This window comes from Triticum aestivum, chromosome 2A, assembly GCF_018294505.1.
Source record: "Triticum aestivum cultivar Chinese Spring chromosome 2A, IWGSC CS RefSeq v2.1, whole genome shotgun sequence".
Classification (NCBI taxonomy): domain Eukaryota; kingdom Viridiplantae; phylum Streptophyta; class Magnoliopsida; order Poales; family Poaceae; genus Triticum; species Triticum aestivum.
This window is the reverse complement of record NC_057797.1, coordinates 226,848,530-226,865,535: the sequence shown is the minus strand read 5'-3', so window position 1 is coordinate 226,865,535 and position 17,006 is coordinate 226,848,530.

The window sequence follows — 17,006 nt, the reverse complement described above, 5'->3', positions numbered from 1 at the left end:
TCCTTTTGGGGCAGGTTTGGGTATATGCTTCCCACGGACCAGAGCTTCTCACAACAAGCATGATGGTTTCGATAGGGAACTTCCCACCTTTGGGGACGAAACGATATCCATTGCCTCTTATTGCTTTCAAAAATTTTCTCGTGTCAACATAGAACAACATGAGTGTTGTGTCATTTTTTTATTTTTCGGGGTTCGTTTGGACATTTTTATGCATTAAGTGAGCTGTCAATGCATTTATGTGCATAATTCAAATTTGAACTACATGCACATGCTCCAGTGCATATAAATTGGTTGAAAAATCAAATCTTTTGTCCTTGGGTGCATGCTTAGGTCGCATGCAAGAAATGGGAATGAATGTCAAACACCCTGCCACCATCACTCGGCCGCAAACATTGAGATACCTGGTTTTCATATTCTAGTAAATCCAAAACTCGTCTGAAATTCATTAAACTTGGCATGCTATCAGGGAGTGGCATCAACATGCCGTGGTAATTTTGTAGGCCCATTTGGGGTAGGTTTGGGTATATGCTTCTCACAAACCAGAGCTTCTCACCACAAGCATGATGGTTTCGGTAGGGAATGCCCCACCTTTCGGGACGAAACGATATCCATTGCCTCTTATTGCTTTCAAAAATTTTCTCGTGCCAACATAGAACAACAGGAGTGTTGTGTTATTTTATGTGATTTTTGGGCGTTTGTGTGGACATTTTTATGCATTAAGTGAGTTGTCAATGCATTTATGTGCATAATTCAAATTTGAACTACATGCACATGCTCTAGTGCATATAAATTGGTTGAAAAATCAAATCTTTTGTCCTTGGGTGCATGCTTAGGTCCCATGCAAGAAATGGGAATGAATGTCAAACACCATGCCACCGTCACTCGGCCGCAAACATTGCTATACCTGGTTTTCAAATTCTAGTAAATCCAAAACTCGTTTGAAATTCATTAAACTTGGCATGCTATCATGGAGCGGCACCAACATGCCGTGGTAATTTTGTTGGCCCATTTGGGGTAGGTTTGGGTATATGCTTCTCACAAACCAGAGCTTCTCACCACAAGCATGATGGTTTCGGTAGGGAATGCCCCACCTTTCGGGACGAAACGATATCCATTGCCTCTTATTGCTTTCAAAAATTTTCTCGTGCCAACATAGAACAACAGGAGTGTTGTGTTATTTTATGTGATTTTTGGGCGTTTGTGTGGACATTTTTATGCATTAAGTTAGTTTTCAATGCATTTATGTGCATAATTCAAATTTGAACTACATGCACATGCTCCAGTGCATATAAATTTGTTGAAAAATAAAATCTTTTGTCCTTGGGTGCATGCTTAGGTTCCATGTAAGAAATGGGAATGAATGTCAAACACCCTACCACTGTCACTCGGCCGTAAACATTGAGATACCTGGTTTTTAAATTCTTGTAAATCCAAAAGTCGTCTGAAATTCATGAAACTTGACATGCTATCATGGAGCGGCATCAACATGTCGTGGTAATCTTTTTGTCCCATTTGGGGCAGGTTTGGGTATATGCTTCTAACAAACCAGAGCTTCTCACAACAAGCATGATGGTTTTGGTAGGGAAAGCCCCACCTTTGGGGATGAAATGATATCCATTGCCTCTTATTGCTTTCAAAAAATTTCTCGTGTCAACATAGAACTACATGAGTGTTGTGTTATTTTTTGTGATTTTTCAGGGTTCGTTTGGACATTTTTATGCATTAAGTGAGTTTTCAACGCATTTGTGTGCATAATTCAAATTTGAACTACATGCACATGCTGCAGTGCATATAAATTGGTTGAAAAATCAAATCCGTGTTCTTGGGTGCATGCTTAGGTCCCATGCAAGAAATGGGAATGAATGTCAAACACCCTGCCACCGTCACTCGGCTGCAAACATTGGGATACCTTGTTTTTAAATTCTAGTAAATCCAAAACTCGTCTGAAATTCATGAAACTTGGCATGCTATCACGGAGCGGCATCAACATGCCGTGGTAAATGTTTTGTTCCTTTTGGGGCAGGTTTGGGTATATGCTTCCCATGTACCAGAGCTTGTTACAACAAGCATGATGGTTTCGATAGGGAACGTCCCACCTTTGGGGACGAAACGATATCCATTGCCTCTTATTGCTTTCAAAAAATTTCTCGTGTCAACATAGAACAACATGAGTGTTGTGTCATTTTTTTTATTTTTCGGGGTTCGTTTGGACATTTTTATGCATTAAGTGAGTTGTCAATGCATTTATGTGCATAATTCAAATTTGAACTACATGCACATGCTCAAGTGCATATAAATTGGTTGAAAAATCAAATCTTTTGTCCTTGGGTGCATGCTTAGGTCCCATGCAAGAAATGGGAATGAATGTCAAACACCATGCCACCGTCACTCGGCCGCAAACATTGAGATACCTGGTTTTCAAATTCTAGTAAATCCAAAACTCGTTTGAAATTCATTAAACTTGGCATGCTATCAGGGAGCGGCACCAACATGTCGTGGTAATTTTGTTGGCCCATTTGGGGTAAGTTTGGGTATATGCTTCTCACAAACCAGAGCTTCTCACCACAAGCATGATGGTTTCAGTAGGGAATGCCCCACCTTTGGGGACGAAACGGTATCCATTGCCTCTTATTGCTTTCAAAAAATTTCTCGTGCCAACATAGAACAACAGGAGTGTTGTGTTATTTTTGTGATTTTTGGAGGTTTGTTTGGAAATTTTTATGCATTAAGTGAGTTTTCAATGCATTTATGTGCATAATTCAAATTTGAACTACATGCACATGCTCGAGTGCATATAAATTGGTTGAAAAATAAAATCTTTTGTCCTTGGGTGCATGCTTAGGTTCCATGCAAGAAATGGGAATGAATGTCAAACACCCTGCCACTGTCACTCGGCCACAAACATTGAGATACCTGGTTTTTAAATTCTAGTAAATCCAAAAGTCGTCTGAAATTCAAGAAACTTGGCATGCTATCATGGAGCGGCATCAACATGTCGTGGTAATCTTTTTGTGCCGTTTGGGGCAGGTTTGGGTATATGCTTCTAACAAACCAGAGCTTCTCACAACAAGCATGATGGTTTTGATAGGGAACGCCCCACCTTTGGGAAAAAAATATCCATTGCCTCTTATTGCTTTCAAACATTTTCTCATGTCAACATAGAACAACATGAGTGTTGTGTCATTTTTTTTATTTTTCGGGGTTTGTTTGGACATTTTTATGCATTAAGTGAGTTTTCAATGCATTTATGTGCATAATTCAAATTTGAACTACATGCACATGCTCCAGTGCATATAAATTGGTTGAAAAATCAAATCTTTTGTCCTTGGGTGCATGCTTAGGTCCCATGCAAGAAATGGGAATGAATGTCAAACACCCTGCCACCATCACTCGGCCGCAAACATTGAGATACCTGGTTTTTAAATTCTAGTAAATCCAAAACTCGTCCGAAATTCATGAAACTTGGCATGCTATCAAGGAGCAGCATCAACATGCCGTGGTAATTTTGTTGTCCCATTTGGGGCAGGTTTGGGTATAGTCTTCTCACAAACCAGAGCTTCTCACCACAAGCATGATGGTTTCGGCAGGGAATGCCCCACCTTTGGGGACGAAACGATATCCATTGCCTCTTATTGCTTTCAAAAATTTTCTCGTGCCAACATTGAACAACAGGAGTGTTGTGTTATTTTTTGTGATTTTTGGGGATTTGTTTGGACATTTTTATGCATTAAGTTAGTTTTCAATGCATTTATGTGCATAATTGAAATTTGAACTACATGCACATGCTCCAATGCATATAAATTGGGTGAAAAAATAAAATCTTTTGTCATGTTTAATGAATTTCAAGTTTAATGAATCTTTCCACGACATGTTGATGCCGCTCCCTGATAGCATGTAAGAAGCTCTGGTACGTGGGAAGCATATACCCAAACCTGCCCCAAAAGGAACAAAACATTTACCACGGCATGTTGATGCCGCTCCATGATAGCATGCCAAGTTTCATGAATTTCAGACGAGTTTTGGATTTACTAGAATTTAAAAACAAGGTATCTCAATGTTTGCAGCCGAGTGACGGTGGTAGGGTGTTTGACATTCATTCCAATTTCTTGCATGGGACCTAAGCATGCAGCCAAGAACACAGTTTGATTTTTCAACCAATTTATATGCACTGCAGCATGTGCATGTAGTTCAAATTTGAATTATGCACACAAATGCGTTGAAAACTCACTTAATGCATAAAAATGTCCAAACGAACCCCGAAAAATCACAAAAATAACACAACACTCCTGTAGTTCTATGTTGACACGAGAAAATTTTTGAAAGCAATAAGAGGAAATGGATATCATTTCATCCCCAAAGGTGGGGCTTTCCCTATCGAAACCATCATGCTTGTTGTGAGAAGCTCTGGTTTGTTAGAAGCATATACCCAAACCTGCCCCAAATGGGACAAAAAGATTACCACGACATGTTGATGCCGCTCCCTGATAGCTGCCAAGTTTAATTGATGCCGTCCCCAAATAAGAGGCAATGGATATCTTTTGTTCCTTTTGGGGCAGGTTTGGGTATACGCTTCCCACGGACCAGAGCTTCTCACAACAAGCATGATGGTTTCGATAGGGAAGGTCCCACCTTTGGGGACGAAACGATATCCATTGCCTCTAATTGCTTTCAAATTTTTTCTCGTGTCAACATAAAACAACAGGAGTGTTGTGTCAACTTTTGTGATTTTTCGGGGTTTGTTTGGACATTTTTATGCATTAACTGAGTTTTCAATGCATTTATGTGCATAATTCAAATTTGAACTACATGCACATGCTCCAGTGCATATAAATTGGTTGAAAAATCAAATATGTGTCTTTGGGTGCATGCAAGAAATGGGAATGAATTTCAAACACCAGGGCACTGTTGATTGCCTGCAAAATGTTGAGATACTTTTGAGATACCTTGTTTTTAAATTCTAGTAAATCGAAAAATCGTCTGAAATTCATGAAACTTGGCATGCTATCATGGAAGGGCACCCGACATGCTGTGGTATTTTTCGTGTCCATTTTGGGAGAAGGCGCACTCAAATAATAACAGCCAACAAAGGCATTTTGAAAAAATAGCTGCCACTTTAATATCTCAAACGTTTGTATAATTCAAACCATGTGCATTCTGTTAACCATTCATGTGACGCCACGTGTCCTGGTTTTAATGGCTATAGGAGATATCGTGTGAACAACTTCTTGACTGAACGGGAGGGGTGCGACCGCAATCCAGTGTGCGGGCTCACGGGAAAGCGTACAAGCTGTTCAACACAGGATCTGTGCATCACTTCAACGCAAACGGTTCAAATTACGGTATGCAAATTAAAACCAGACTTCGGCGCTAAGCCAAGAGACACCGCGATTTGTCAAAGTATGCATCTAAAAATCAATAGCACTATCTATTTTTGGCAACCAAAATTCAGCAATTAAGCATATATTTCATTCATACTAGAGATTATGCGGTCGTTCTCACTGGGAAGAGAGACAGCCTTGGACCACCGCCCGCCTCGCTCCCACTGGTCTATATTAATGGCGCTGCTGAGCGGCCGCACCCCCCATCCTCGCCACACACACAATTCCTCTCTCTCCGCCCGCATCCTCGATGCCGCTTTGAGTCCTCAAAGCCGTCAGTGTACGAGGATGCCGCCGAAGCGCCCCATCGGAGGGAGTGGCGATGCCGGGGCTGCTGAAGCACCGGAGCACGGCGTGAATATGGAGATAGAGGTTTCCGTCGCCACTGACGAGGTGGAGAACGAGGCTGCCAACAAGCGGAGGTGGGTCGAGAAAGAACCGCAAGTGAAAGCACAAGTGCTCCCTGGGTGATTTTGGTAATTAATGTCAACATATCTCTTGTTGGACTAATGCATTAATCTAGTATGTTTCAGATAAGTTCAACAATGGAGTGGTATGGACTAGAGGATGTGGAACCCCTTCGACATGATAATGACAAAGGATTGGCTCAAGCTCAAAGCTCAAGACTCTACATTTTTCATTTTAGTGATCCAAGATCACATTGAGTCCATAGGAAAGCCAATACTATTAAGAGGGGATGAGGTATTGCTTAATTTCTTGCTTGCTCAAAGTGCTTAGTGATATGCTCCACGGCCCTCAACCACTTTCTCACATCCACATTTGTCCCAAACCAAAAGTCAAATTAGGCCCCATTGAAACTTTCTATCCGGCGCCACCGAGTTCTCTTGACATAGCCACTGCCAAAAACCCTAATCAATTCGGTCTCACCGATGGGATCTTGGTCTCACCGAGATGGGCTTGCAAACTCTCTGTTGCATATTGCATTAATTTCGGTCTCACCGAAATATGAAATCGGTCCCACTGAGTTTGCTTGGCCAACTCTCTGTTTAGCTTATTACCAAAATTGGTCCCACCAACTTTGTGTACGATCCAACTGAGATAAGGCTTTACCCTAACCCTAGCACATCGGTCCCACCGAGTTGATCATGTCGGTCCCACCGAAATGCCTAACGGTCACATTATGAACCAAATCGGTCCGACCAAGTTTTATAATTCGGTCCCACCGAGTTTGGAGATTTTTGTGTAACCGTTAGATTTTGTGTGGAGGCTATATATACCCCTCCACCCACTCTTCATTTGTGGAGAGAGCCATCAGAACATGCCTACACTTCCAACATACATTTTCTGAGAGAGAACCACCTACACTTGTGTTGAGGTCAAGATATTCCATTCCAACCACATAAATCTTGATCTCTAGCCTTCCCCAAGTTTCTTTCCACTCAGATCATCTCTCTACCAAATCAATCCTATGAGAGAGAGTTGAGTGTTGGGGAGACTATCATTTGAAGCACAAGAGCAAGGAGTTCATCATCAACACACCATCTATTACCTTTTGGAGAGTGGTGTCTCCTAGATTGGTTAGGTGTCACCTGGGAGGCTCCGTCAAGATTGTGGAGTTGATTCATGGAGTTTGTACGGGCGAGGAGATCGCCTACTTCGTGAAGATCTACCCTAGTGAGGGAAAGTTGGTATTTCAATTACTTTTGTGAACCACAGTTGATACCTTAGCACGTTCCTTTATACTAACAGGGAAAGGTGGTATTTCAATATAAGCAGTAGGCACAAATGGATCAACATTGTAAATAATAGTTTTATCTTTAGCTATAACCGGTTCTTTAATAGGGGGGTGATATTTAAACCACTCCCCCTTCAGGAGATCAACATGAGTAGCAAATGATTGACAGAAAGAGGCTACTATCTTAGAGTCAATTCCATATTTAGTGCTAAACTTGTGAAAAGCATCGATATTCATAAAAGATTTAACACAATCAAATGCAAGCTTAATACCTGACTCTTTACCTTCGTCGAGTTCCCAATCATTATGTAACATCCCAAATTTTCAATTTGGAATGTTATACATAGATCATTCATGCATATCATATTTTATTGCATTTCATTTTGCGATCCTCGAAATGCTAAGCAACTCAAGGACCCTCGGAGAGAGTTGGGGATTTCCAATTTTCATATTTGAGTTTTATCAAATATTGAAACGGGGATTTTGGTTTTAATTATTTTCTCTCCAAAAATATTTTATGTTAAAATACATGAGAGGAGATAATACGACTTCTCCAAAATAAAGGAAATATTGGAAGAAAAAGATTAAAATCAAATATTTCATTTTTATCCGGAGTTTATTGATATTTTATTTGAATTAGAAAAATTACACGTTTTACAATGTTGCATTTTAGGGCCAAGAAAATGTTCATCTTGTTCTAAATATTTTATTTAGAGGGTGAAAATTTGTTTTTGAATTTTTAGAATTTTATTTTATTTTCTAGGTTTTTTCTTTAGTTTCGGCGGAATTATTTAAAAAAACACGCAGTGGCTAGCTGGGCCGAAGCCCAGCCCCCGCACCGCCGTCTCCCTCTTGGAGACCATGCGCCGCCGCCGCCGACTCGGACTGGAGTCCGAGCCGGACTCCTCCTCCACGCCGCCTTGCCCCCTCCTCCAAGTCGTCCCCTTCCCTCTTTAAATACCCCGGGCCACCCGCCACCACCACCAACCCCGCCTTCCGACCGCAGCCGCCGCCGCTGCAGCGCCACCACCGCCGCCCCTCGCCGCGCCGCGCCGCTGTCGCCCCGCCGCCATAGCCTGCCTCCCTGCCCCTGCAGCCCTGCCTCGCCGGAGGTAACGCGCCGTTGCCGCTGCCAGTTTATTTAAAAAAACCGATCCGGTTTTTTAGAAACCCTAGTTAGTTTTTTTAAATCGGTTCACCGGTTTTTCTCGGTTTGGTTACTTTGCGGATGTTCATCCCTACGTTCATTTTAACGAACGGCGTTTACTCGTTAGTAAAAGACAATGAACGCTCGTTCATTAGCCTGTTCGTCAGTTTTCTTTTTCTCGGATTTTCTGCAATTATTTTCAATCGCGATTTGTGATCCGATTTTCGTTTTAGTTTATCTTTTTGCTCGTTTGTCGGAATCAAGCGATTCAAGTGCCTAGATCTTCGTCTCGAAACCCTCTTTCCGTTTAACCAACTTGAACAAGCTTTTGCTACTGTAAAATTTGACCTTAGTCTAGATTAGTAAACGGACCTTGTTTCTTTCACCGTTTGAGTTTCCTTGCTTCGTTTGATTTGATTCTTTTCACAAACCGGAGTTCTTAAGTTGAACTTTCTGGTTAGATCTTCTTATTTGAGATTTACCCGTGTTTCTTTGCTTCATTGCTTATGTATGCTTTTGTTTGTTTGCGATAGAACACCCGGAGTGCGAAGCGTGCTACTACGAGTCCCTACACTACAAAAAAATACACTTCCGTGATGATATGTGTTTGTCACAGTAGGTCGCTTTTTTGTCATGCATGTACATCCATGACAAATTTATGACAGAATCAGGATAGTCATACCTGTGCTGTCGTAGAAGTGTTCCATGACATTACCAAAATTATCATCACGGAAGTGTCCACTTCCATGACGATAAATCGCGCGTCACAGAAGTGCTTTCGTCAAGGGTGACCGACACGTGGCATCCACCGTAACAGAATGCTGTTAAGCTATTGGGTCGGGTTTTGGATCCGATAACCTGTTAACAGCCCCGACCAATGGGGATTTTCCATGTGTAAAATCATCATTGGCTAGAGGAAACACGTGTTGGCTCATTGTCGGGACAGATGTCATCCACTCACTGGATAGAAGGCGCCTATGATACGTCGACACATGGCACAGCCCAACAAGTTTAAATGGGCCGGCCCAACTAGAGGCCCACAAGATTTTGCGGACCATAATGGGCCGGCCCAGCTAAAGGCCCACGAGATTTTGCAGACCATAATGGGCTGGCCCAGCTAAAGGCCCACAAGATTTTGCGGGCCATAATGGGCCGGCCTAGGTAAAGGCCCACAAGATTTTTTTGTGCCATAATGGGCCGGCCCAGGTAAAGGCCCACAAGATTCTTGTGGGTCATAATGGGCCGGCCCAGCTAAAGGCCCATGAGATTTTGCTGATATTAATGGGCCGGCCCAGCTGTAGGCCCACAAGATTTTGAGGACCCTAGTAGGCCGGCCCATTAACTGGCTGCCATGTTTTGGGCCAAATGCCGGCCCATATTTGATCCGGTCCATTAATGGCCTGCCACGCTCCGGGCCTAATAGTGGCCCATATGAGATCCGGCCCGTTAAAAGCCTACCACGTTCTGTGCCAAATTACGGCCCAGATTAGGTCCGGCCCTTTAAGAGGCTTTGGGCTCAATTATGGCCCATATCAGATTCAGCCCGTCAACTGGACACTATGCTTTTGGGCCCACTTGCTAAAGGCCCACTTAGTAATTCAGCCTGATATTAGTTTTGGCATGTTAAGGGCCCGTTTAACATTTCGGCCCTATATTAATTTCGGCCTGTTAAAAGCATGTCATATAGTTGGGCCTAACTACGGCCCGGTTTGCATCTGGCCTGCTCGCACCCGATATCTGATTGGGCAAACAAGGACCCAGACAATGTTGGCCTGTTAAAAGCCCATGATTTGATTCGCACAATCATGGGCCGGAGTTCATTTCGGGCTGCTGCGTAACTAGTAGGAATTAAGAACAAACCTACTCTATACAATAAAGAAATTACGGCATAGTAACTAAGAATAAACCTACACTACACAATAAAGGATTTAAGGTATATTACATCCACTGGGCATCAAAGTTCGCCACCAGTGATCATAAAGCGCAACGAAGAAGCAGATTACAAAAACCGGGCACCATTGCAGCGTAACAAAATAATACTAAACCGAGACCACTTCCAAGACAGTTCAAGAAAGGTTAGCCTTGCGGGGGAACTGCTACGCAAGCTGCTGAGCAAGGCTGTGAGACCGGCCTAGCATGTTGGTCATAGCTTCCAGGTGTTGCTGTTTAGCAATGAGGTTCTCATTGGTGTTCTCCGCAATCTTTCTTAGAGATAGGACTTCAAGTCGAAGTTGAGTTGCAGAATGCCTTTCTGCTAGAACTTGGGACTGAAGAAGTCGAACTGATTCAGACAACGAATTTTGTGAGCTTGTCTGACTTTTAGTCTCAAGTAACTTGAACACTGCATCAAGACAAGACTTTGGGGTTGTCTCGCTATCTTCAAGATGTTTTGCCTTCTTTGCTGCAATATATGTTGGGTTTGTCTCACAGCCTTCAGCAGACTTGTGCATGCCATCAGGCATATCACCCTGAAACAAAGCAGAGAGATGACAGGTTTTGCACGTGTATAAACAAAGATGATAACTGTTATGTCAATTCTATCCAATTTCAAATTAGAAAATAAAGAGTATGTTCAAAATATCAATAGCATAATTTGGCATTGTTCATAATGCGGGGAGCTTCACCACACTACTGGATTACCATGTCAACATAACAAGCATGGATGAAGGGCAAAGAAAATCATTGTATCTATTTTGGATAATGTGCATGGCATGTTGTTCATATCATCAACCACATCAGTAAGATAAAACAGGAGATGACAAGGTGCAAACGTGGGCTGCTTCACCACACACTGGAATATAGATCCAGAAAAACAAGCATACATATAGGGAGTATTAAGTAATGTGCATGGCATGAATAAGGAATTTGGTTTTACAAGTAAAACTTAGAACTTATGGTTCTTACGAACATGCATTTTGGTAGAAACATCAAACTAAACAGCAGTAAACGATAGGGAGTATGAGCAAATTAAACAGCAGTTGAGGATAAAGGCTTTAGAAGGACTGACTTACATTAACAGTTAACACCGGCTTTATAATGCCCTTCTCCATGGCAAGGGAAGGATAACTCAAGAATTTCAGCACATAATCTTCTTCATAAGCATTGCCTGTACTCTACATTTTGTAGAGAGTAATTATAGATATGATAATACTGGAAGGGATAGAGGGTAATGAAGATAAGATGCAGATTGATGCTACATAATCAACTACCAATCCCTGGAAATACAAGCGTTACAGGACAAAATGTACTGACAAGAGCAATGGGCTACACTTCTGCACTGGCATTGTCTGTGTATTCTACTTGCTGGTAAGATTAAATATAGATCTGATCTTTTTTAGTAAATGATGGGCGAGGGAGATAAGATGCAGAATGCTACAAAATGAACCAATCCCTCTTCCCATAATACAAGAGTGTTTTGAACACCGGTGTACTATACAAAATGTTCTTATATTATGGGATGGAGGGAGTAGCTGTTAATGTAAGTACAGTGGTAGACCATGTTCAGTCCTTACAAGAGGACTGCAGAGCTAAACCTCTTCAAAAGCATTGGGTTGATTCTAAATTTATGTAAGAGTCCATACGGATCTTATAATGTCCACCAAATGGACGATTATGAGGCTAACATGTGCAGTGATGCTACATAATCAAACAGCTATGAAAGTAAGTATGGTCATACAGGGCAAGAGGTACTCACAAGAGGAATGCAATGTGCAGTATAGTTGCGAGATTCTGTGGTCCCTTGAGAACGAATGTTCTTCTGCTAACAGTTTTCATACAAGTGAGACATTAAGGCAAATGCAGAAATGTAGTTCAAATTGTGATGTGATATCATAGACAGTACCTTACGCTGCAGCCGAGACCAATGTGTAACAAGATTATTCCAGTCACCGTCGGATAAATGTAGCACCAGAGACTTTACAGAAATTTCGTTTAGAGGCTTGCCATCGAAGTGCGCTTGCCTCAGGTAGGAACGATACTTCATCAACGAGTGCTTGAAAAGCGCAACCAACCCTTGCTTGTCATCACAATCCAGTTCGCGCCTCGCCTATTTAAAAGAATGAAATCTTGTGTCTTCTGTCAGCAGAAACATATGTAGTAATGACCATGAATAACATTAGTACATTACTTACGCGTAAGTTGCGGAGGGAGACTGGAAATTGTTCTATGTCTGCGGTATAATCTTTCCATGAAGGAAAGATGCGCACAAAGTTCCTGACAACAACATAAGCTTCATCTTCTAAACTGGGAAGAAATGGAACAGAGGTCCTATTTGGTGCAATTGGGGCTCTATTTGGTTCGAAAAGGGATTTGGCAACTGGATTTGGTGTACTCTTTGCTGGAATGGGGGTTTTGCATCGTACAGTTGGTGCTATGTCAACTGGCATAGTCATACTGTTTGCTGCAGTTGGGGTCTGCTGAGTTGGGGCATCAGAAATGACCAGTGTAGTAGGGCTAGAGTCTGCTAGAGTTGGGGTATTTTGTGGGTCAGGTGATATTGCAACTACACCTAATGGGCTATTTGATTTATCAGGTGCCGCTACCTTTTCCAAATACTTTGCTTGTGCTCCTCCATGATCAGCAATCGCCCTCTTCCTTTTGAATGTCTGATACACAAGAACAACATTTGAATGGGTAAATATGGTATGATGACAGATGGAATATGTACTGAAAAAGGATAGGCAGGGCGTATTCACATACACGATGTGTAAACTAAGCTAATGGCAGTCCAACAAAGTAGAAGCAATGCAAAGCATCAGTTGCAAGATATGTGCGAGCAATGTGACCTTGGAAAGTTAGAGCAAGTACCTTGATGGGTGAATAAGATAGGGAATCTTCCTCTGGCTCCTCCACTAGGGAGCTACATTGACTTAGGTCTCCCTCTAGCTCAGAATCACTGTTAGGATCATATTCTGAGCATGAATCTGTAGGTGGAGAGTGTTTGCATTGCATTGCATCCAGGCTTGATTTCAGTCCCTTAATGCCAAGTTTGACAGCCATGGCATTGTTCTACTTTATTCTTTTCATGCACGCAAGCTCATAATCATTATGATGCTGTTCAGAATCTGAGATTCATGAAAACATAAAAAGTAGTCAGATTATCTATGGAATGCATTGCGGTTTCAACTTGGAGAGTGTCTCCCTATAAACCCCTGCATATGCAAAGTTCACCTCCCCAACCATGCTGACCAGACCACACATAGAGATACACACCCGAGCGGCGAACATGCATTTTTGAAACTAATTTAGGAACATTTAGCTGACCAATTAAACAACTCTGTTTTAATAATATTAGATTCGTATTGGAACAACTAAGCTTGTTTAGCTTGATGGGTGGAGCAGTGTTATTAGGACACGAAGCATGTATTCTGATCATATAGTGATCATAAAAGGGGGAAACTCTAAGCATATATTTTTTTAGCAAAAGAGGGTTTCCCCTCTGATTTCTATTAAAGAAACCACCACAGAACCAACATGATCAATTAAACCCTAAACATGATCAATAAAACTGTATTATGGCTGTGCTATGGCAGATTTGAAGCTGCAAACCGGAGAAATGATATTTAGCATCCATTGTTTGCTTCGAACTAAGAACTAAATTCTAAGAGCTAAAAAGTAAGTAGAGTAACCAAGTTAAGATCTATTTTCTGGTTGAGATCAAAAAGTTGAGGAGATATGAAGTACCACCTCTCTTGCGGTGCTGTGTAGGCATCGGGGGTGCGATGGCTGTCAGTGGCATTGAAGCAGATCTGTGATGGTAGACGGGTGCATCAGGGGATAAGTCCCGTTGCGGTGGAAGAGAAGGTCGTGTGAGCGGCCCCGGCAAAGAGGACGACGGCGCCGATGAAGCGAGAGGACGCGATGCAAGGCTATTGGTCCGTCGCCGTGGATGAGAAACGTCCATCTCTAGCAGTGGACGATGCGGTCTTGGTAGGCACTCCGGCATGGTGGAGGACAGTGGCGATGGATGTGGTGCAGGACGACGACGATGGATGGGGTGGCGGACGGAGGCTGGTGTGGGAATGGGGTGTTCTAGTGCGGATGGTGTATGAATGGGAAAAATGGAGGGAGAGGTACGGGGAACCATGTTTTTGGGACGCGCCTGTCTGAAATATGGGAAAGTTACAAACTTATCCCCCGTTTCAAATTTCGATGTCTCGTCGGTTGGGGATAGGACGGCAATCTCGCATCTCCCAAATATTTGCTGGTAACTATTTCGGGCGAGGAGAGGGTGTTTTGCCGCCCACGGTTGGCGCCCATGGTGTATGAACGGGGCTGACAGGTAGGGCAGTTGTGTCACGTCTGATGGAAGTTACACATCTGCCCCTATTTAAAATATTAGCCTACATCTATTTCGGACGAGGAGAGGGTGTTTTGCCGCCCACCGTGTATGAATGGGAATGGAGGGAGAAACAGAGGTCTTTCAGACGAGCTTGAATCAAATGAGTTTTGTCGCCCATGTTTGACGCCAACCGTGTCGGAATGGGCTCAAAGGCGGTCGTGTCACGTCTAATTGAAGTTACTAACCTACCCCTATTTAGAGCAGTGGAAATCGGGCTGATGGATTGTCCGTGTAATGGGTAGACAGTAATTTCCATCTCCCAAACACTTGGCTTCGGGCAACCGATGTGGGAGTGGACATTTTGTTGTTTCTTTCGAATTTTGGGACAATAAGAACCCACGTTTACCCTGGCAACTAAATTCGAAACCATTTTGTATTCCTATATGAATCTTTATAAATCATTCTATGTGTTTTTATATATCTTCAAAAGGACGACAAAGATGTATTCCACTGTCATATATGAATATGGTTTACAAATGCCGATACTCAAATTCAGAAACTAGAATCCAGTTTAAGGTGAATTCGAATATTTGGAACACTTCATGTCCAACTCAAATGTCACACGCAGCATATGTGTACTCCCATTTAGATATGTACACAAGCGATGTATCAAGATTCAAATACCGAGTCAATCAACCAAGAATGTACGGAACTAACAGACATATAAACACTTATAGAGTATATGGATCAATAATATCAACTAACATACATAAGCTAGGCCGCTGTACTTTTTTTGGCTACAACAACATCCTTTTTTTAGCCAGCATCTTGGACCTTTCCGATGCGTTCCACTTATGGTCCATCTATACTACTATTGCTGAATGCACATTGAGCTCGATTGGCATATTTGTAGGTCTGGCACAGCAATCCAAATGAAATGTCTCTGAGTCTTATCAATTAATATAGACTTGTGCTCAAATAAAATTACAAACAAAAAAACAAAAAAACAATTATTACATGATCTCTAAAACAAATGGTTTGATTGATTACATGAACAGACAACACAAAGGTTATTCAACTATGGAAAGAACATTTCACCTATGATTTACCAAGTAGGAATTTAATTTCCTTTTTTCCTTCAGGACCTTGACAATCTGGTCAGTCTCAGCTTGCTTCATTTTGAAATCCACCAAATATTTAATGGTTGTCTTGAGTACTGCTTGTGATTGTGCTGTTTGCTTCCTCAACATGTCAACTTCATCTCTAAGTGCATAAGCAGAATCTCTTTCTACCACTAGTTTAGCCTCTAGAGCATCAGCAGTTGGCAATTCATAATGCACGATTGGGCTGGTGCCACTGCTGTGGGATGATGCAACGTCCATGGGGACCTCGCTCTTTGATCTTGGGCTAACCTGTTTTGCCATTAAAGTTCCGATTGGATTCAGAAAAGTTGAAGTTAGCAAAACATCTCAACTAGGAGTTATAACAACAAACCAGTTAAACAAACAAGGAATTAAAGAGTTTCAATTGGATGCTAAAAAATAGTTATTAACATCATTGTAACCCGCTGTTGCAGTAGCAAAGTAGTTAAACAAACAAGTGGATATTTAAGTTAAGGAAAACAGGTAATTCTTAACAGTAAGTATCAAACACATAGATAGGAGCAGTCTACAATATGATTAATAGGTTGTGCCATTATGTAATCAGTAGTAAACTAAATTAAGCCAAGCAACATAATTGAACAATTTTGCAATAAGTGGCTAACTAAAATTCCAAGAAGCAGGTAACTGAACTTACCCTAGTTCTTTGTACAGGCACACTGCAACTTCTTTTTTGCTTACAAGGTTGTACGAAGGAGTCCATGGCATCAATTGCTTGGATACGCAGTCCCAATACTTCTTTCTTCCCACACTGCATGGGTAAGTCGAATGGTTAATCTGGTAAGATGGTGCGTCCTTGATATGTTATATGAGGACGTGTAGTCAGACTAGTTGTAGCCAAACACATCACACTGGCTTTTACTGTATATTTCATGCGATTACTTTTGGCATATCGAGATCTAAGCAATCTATAATAGGATGAAAAGACTGGCATCCTTCACATTATTGGCGAACTCAGTTCATAGAAACAAGCAAGTCAACCATTCTGTGGGTAAATCAAAAGCGCCACTGGAATATTTTTCACTATCCAATCATACACGCAAAAGGGGCGACGCCACCATAGGGGCTGGTATGAGCGGCCGCATCAGGTGGCTGGAAAGTGTGCACCTAGTTTGAGTCGTCCAGGTTGGCCCATGCTAGTTTTGTTTGTCCCAACGCACGAGCAGGCAATGTAAAAAATGAAGAAAAATGTTTCAATTTGGATGGGCCAATAACATAAGTGCAAGGCAGGCCCTATAGCAGGCTCGTGGCCCAAACGAGCGCCTCCCATATCGATCGACAGCAGGAAAAATCCCAATTCATTCGCTCCAGCCTAGTCTGGTTCGCTCCTAACCTAGCCGCCGCT